We start from the raw sequence: 5,312 nt of genomic DNA, 5'->3' as shown, positions 1-5,312 counted from the left end.
GGTAACAGCAGGGGGAGGAAAAAGCAGACTCCCTGCTGAGCAAGGAGCCAGATCCCAGGACCCTGGGATCATGACCTGAGCTGAAAGTAGATGCTTAACTGACTGAGCCACCCAAGTGTCCCTCTTTAGTTTAATTTTTAACACAAAGTAAAAGTCTAAAATTTAATACTATTGCTACTTTCTTCCTGAAAACTATAAGAATGTCAGGATGCTTAAATTCTAATTATCTACTGTGTTTTATGCTACTGTTGACCAGTACTTGACTTTCATCTGGTTTTTAGGCTACCCAAATTTAGAATTTTTGTTATATATTTATGTTCTAATTAACTATTTGGTTACTAATTTCACTTTTTGCCTTGTTTCTTGCATTATAGTTCTCAATTTGGATCCAATCATGCCTTCCAAAAGTATTTCTTTTTGTTACAGGTAACTCAATTTTCGGGTCACCTGGGTGGCTCAGTGGGTTAAGCCTCCTCCTTTGGCTCAGGTCATGATCTCAGGGTCCTGGGATCGAGCCCCGCATAGGGCTCTCTGCTCAGTGGGGAGCCTGCTTCCCCCTCTCTCTGCCTGCTTACTTGTGATCTCTCTCTCTCTCTCTCTGTCAAATAAATAAATAAAATCTTTTTTTTTAAATGTAACTCAATTTTCTTTCGCAGACATTGTCTTTATTTCTCTCTTTTTCGAAAGTGATGATTTCACTAGGTATACAAAAATCTAAGTTGACAAATATTTTCCCTCAGCATTTTGAAGGTAGGAATGTTCTGCCAGGCTCATCATAGTTTTTTGTATTCTCTTCACCAGCTTGTAAGATCTCCTCCTTGCAAAGGCATGGAGGAATGCTCTGCAATTTTACTCTAATGTGCCATGTATTAAAATCTACCTTTTTCGGCATGAACCTTCATCTGAATATTGATCAACTCACCTATTACAACTTTCAATCTTTTCTTTCTCACATTTCCTGTTTTTCTTTCTGGTATTCCTATTAGGCAGATTTTGCACTTAACATTCTTTCTTTTTAGCATTCGATTACTCCTTAAGATTTTCCAACTAGTCATCTCTTTGTGCTATACTCTGGGTATGTTCTTCAGACCTATCTTCTGTTTTACCAATCATAACTTCCAGCTATGTTGAATATGTGACTTAACCAAGGCATTAGCTGTTAATTTTAAAAATAAACTCAGTTTAATTTTTGAAACTTTATTGATTTCTTTTCCAATTTGACTGTGCTTCTCAAAAACTATGCCATATAATTTTGATCATTTTACTATTTATTTTTTCTTTTTTTAAAGAGTTTTTAAATTTAAATTCACTAAGCCAACATATAGTACATCTTTAGTTTCAGTTGTAGAGATAATTTTTTTTAAAGGTTTTATTTATATATATATTTATTTATTTATTTAGTCAGAGAGAGAGCACAAGCATGGGAATGGCCGTCAGAGGAGGAAGCAGGCTCCCTGCGCAGCAAGGAACCCAATGAGGAACTCGATCCCAGGACACTGGGATCATGACCTGAGCTGAAGGCAGATGCTTAACCAACTGAACCACCCAAGTGTCCCTCAGATGTAGAGAACATTTTAAATACACTTATTGTAAAGCATATATTAAATTATTATATAATCAGAATTTCTTGGTCTTCTAAACACCAACTTGTGTTTTTTAGCCCTTCTTCAAACTAGAAGCAAAAGAGAAAAACTTGCTTTATGGACCAAAAAAGAATAAGTTTTTATTTACTTAATAGAAGAGTTAATCCTAATTAATCTATACTTTTGTTGTGAGATAACAGTGTAAATTTTTAAGTATTTTATCTGTATAGTAATTCCTTATTATTGCATATTTAAATTACAAAGTCACATGCAGATTGCCTTTTCAATCCTATTATTCTCGGCTTCAGGAAGGGCTTTTGAATGTAAATTCATTTTCAATACCTTGATGGAAATAGAGAGGGAAAGAGAAAGATAAACATTATTGAATTGATTTTTTTGCATGTAACAATGTATTTTGGGGAGCTATTCCTACCTGTATTTGAACTTTATTCCATACCTTGAAACTATTGCATATGCCTTTATCTATTTGACTGTGCAATTAGTATGTATTTAGTTGTTCTTTATTCACAGTATACATGATTCAGTACAAAATTGGCTCATATAAATGATTTGTACCTAATTCTTTTGTGTGTTCACATACGAGTGCTTCTATTAGGTACATTTCTGAAAGAGAAATTACTGAGCTTAAGGTTATGTATATTTTATATATGATAATATGAAATTGTTCCAAATTTTGAAAAGGGACTCTGCAGACCGCCTTGAAAGATTAGAGCTAATACGACAATTGAAAACAGAAAGCTGCCTCGGTGACCAGGGCTCCTGCTCTTAGACACAGCATGCTTGATCCTGTTCTTATGCAGACACTAGTGGGGGCTTTGCCTGTGTACAAAGCAAAGGAGCATATTTTCAAATTATCATGAAGAGTTTGGGTGTTGTAGGACAAGATAAAGTGGTATCAAGTTGTTTATTGCAGAATGTCCTCTCCAGGATTTTAGCCAAAGTCTTGGCACTTCAGGTAACTTCTTGAGCTTGCCAGGAGAGGAGGAGTTCACCCAGCTGGGTGCTGATTTTTATGGTTGCTCCTGACAGCTGAAAATCATGCTTTGTTTTAGAACTTCCCTATGAAATAGCACATTCTCAACTTTTTGTTTTTTCCTCTCCCCTTTCAGGATTGAACAGTTAGATATCTTTTAAATACATTTCTTCTTTTATAAAATACATTTTGTTTATATGGCATTATGATATTCTTTTTTTTTTTTGAAATTTCTAATTTTTTTTCAATTTATTTATTTTCAGAAAAACACTATTCATTATTTTTTCACCACACCCGGTGCTCCATGCAAGCCATGCCCTCTATAATACCCACCACCTGGTACCCCAACCTCCCACACTCCCACCATTATGATATTCTTGTTGGGTTGGACCTCTGCCTTCAGCTCGGGTCGTGGTCTCAGGGTCCTGGGATCGAGGCCCATATCGGGCTCTCTGCTCGGTGGGGAGCTTGCTTCCTCCTCTCTCTCTGCCTGCCTCTCTGCCTGCTTGTGATCTCTCTCTCTGTCAAATAAATAAATAAAATCTTTAAAAAAAAATGCATACATTTTAGGGATGCCTGGCTGGCTCAGTTGGTTAAGCACCTGCCTTTGCCTCAGGTTGTGATCCCAGGGTCCCGGGATCAAGCCCCACATTGGGATCCTTGCTCAGCGGGGAGCCTGCCTCTCTCTCTGACTATAGCGCCTCCTGCTTGTGTGCTCTCTCTCTCTTTCTCTCTCTCTCTCTCTGACAAGTAAATAAAATCTTTTAAATAATGCATACATTTTAATTTTTAACTCTAACTTTTGCTTTCATATCACTTAATTCTTTTTTTCTTTTTTTTTTCTTTTCTTCTTAAATGCCCATCGAACGGATCAAGGGCATCTTCAGTCAATGATAGAGAGAAGGGCAGAGTAGAATTTTTAATCTGCTATTTGGTGACTTACAGATGCAGTTACATGGAGTTGACATTTTCTCTCTCAAGTCTTAGAGAAGTCTGATTAAACTAAGTGAGACAAATAGGAATAGACTCACTGGATGAGGGATGCTATTATACCCATATTAACGGATATCCTTGGGAAGATGACAATTGGGACACGTATAACATTCCACATTGAACCATGCAAGACAAGATGCTGTCAGAGGGAAAACATTTATTTTATCTGACTTCTTTGCCTATCGTGATGGTTCACCACCTCTCTGTTATAAAATTTTCAACATTCCCATGCTTACTTCTAAGAATGGCTTTTGGCATTTATTCATTAAATAAGTTAAAAAATAATTTAGCTTTCAGAGTTGACAGTTTTGTATCTCTTTGAATAATAGAAGACATATTGGGATGATTCAGAATAAGGATTAGCAAACACTTGATTCTAACTTTTGATATATTTATTGTACCATTGGTTGACTTACCAAAAACATTCATTTTTAAGCTCAGCATTGGGCTAGGCACTTATAGTTTTAATTTGTATTTCTCTAATGACTAATGATATTGACTATCTTGTAGTCGATCCATCATGTAGTTACTTGTGATTTATACTGTATCTTTGGTGATGATTCTGTTCAAATCTTTTGCTACTTTTTTTTACTGGGTTTTTTGTTTTCTTAGTATTGAGTTTTGAGAATCTTTATATCCTGGAGACAAGCCTTTATTAGAGTTTGTAAATATTTTCTCCTGGTCTGTAGCTTGTCTTTTCGTTTGTTTTATGTTATCTTTCAAAAAGCGGACATTCTTCATTTTAAAGCCAAATTTGTCACTTTGTTCTTTATGGACCATGTTCTTAGTGTGGTATTTAAGAAATTTTGTTAACCCAATGGAATAAAGACCCAATTCTTTCTTCTCTTCTAGAAATTTTATAGATTTAAGCTTAAGTTTTGCATTTAGATCTATGATACATTTTGATATAATAAGTACAAAGTTCTTGACAGTTTCCTAAGTTGCTATCATTTCCTATGATTTGATTTTTTATGTGTAAATACAGTTGTCCATCTGGCATCATTGTGTTTTTGCCTGAATGACTCCTTTAATATTGTAAAGCATTATGTCTGCCGGTGATAAATACACCATCATTTGTATGTTTGAATAAATCTTTATTTTGCTTTTTTTAAAAAATTATTTTCACTGTGTAAAAAAATAGGTTGATAATTTTATTATTTTCTTTCATTAAAAATATTGCTCCATGACTTTTATTTATTTTTTAAAAATATGGAACACTTGGGGCACCTGGGTGGCTCAGTGGGTTAAAGCCTCTGCCTTCTCAGCTCAGGTCATGATCCCAGGACCAGGGATCGAGCCCCGCATCGGGCTCCCTCCTCGGCAGAGAGCCTGCTTCCTCCTCTCTCTCTGCCTGCTTCTCTGCCTACTTGTGATCTCTGTCTGTCAAATAAATAAATAAAATCTTTAAAAAAATATATAGAACACTTCATGAATTTGTGTGTCACCCTCTTGCAGGGGACATTTTAATCTTCTCTGTATTGCTCCAATTTTAGTATATGTGCTGCTGACGTGAGCGCACTCCATGACTTTTAGTGTGCACTGTTACTAAGGAGAAATGTGCAGTCATCCTTATCTTTGTTCCCCTGGACATACCACATCTTGTTTCTTTGGTTGTACAGGAGGCTTTACCTTGTTTTATGTTTTTGCATATACTGAAATAAAATAATGTAACACAGAGTTATTTTTGTTCTTTCAAAAAGGTCTTTGTGTTGTCCAAGGTGAGACAGGCTTGGAAAATTTAT

General features: G+C 35.6%; 1 non-coding gene across 1 annotated transcript; it reads right to left on the bottom strand.

Annotated features, from left to right (window-relative positions):
• Nucleotides 1-4,980: 4,980 nt before the first annotated feature.
• LOC122890697 lies at nucleotides 4,981-5,087 on the bottom strand. Its single transcript, XR_006381147.1, has one exon. It is a non-coding gene; the product is annotated as a U6 spliceosomal RNA (small nuclear RNA).
• Between the last annotated feature and the right edge of the window lie 225 nt (nucleotides 5,088-5,312).

The sequence above is a fragment of the Neovison vison genome, chromosome 11, assembly GCF_020171115.1.
Source record: "Neovison vison isolate M4711 chromosome 11, ASM_NN_V1, whole genome shotgun sequence".
NCBI lineage: Eukaryota > Metazoa > Chordata > Mammalia > Carnivora > Mustelidae > Neogale > Neogale vison.
This window is presented reverse-complemented; position numbering and strand designations above follow the sequence as displayed.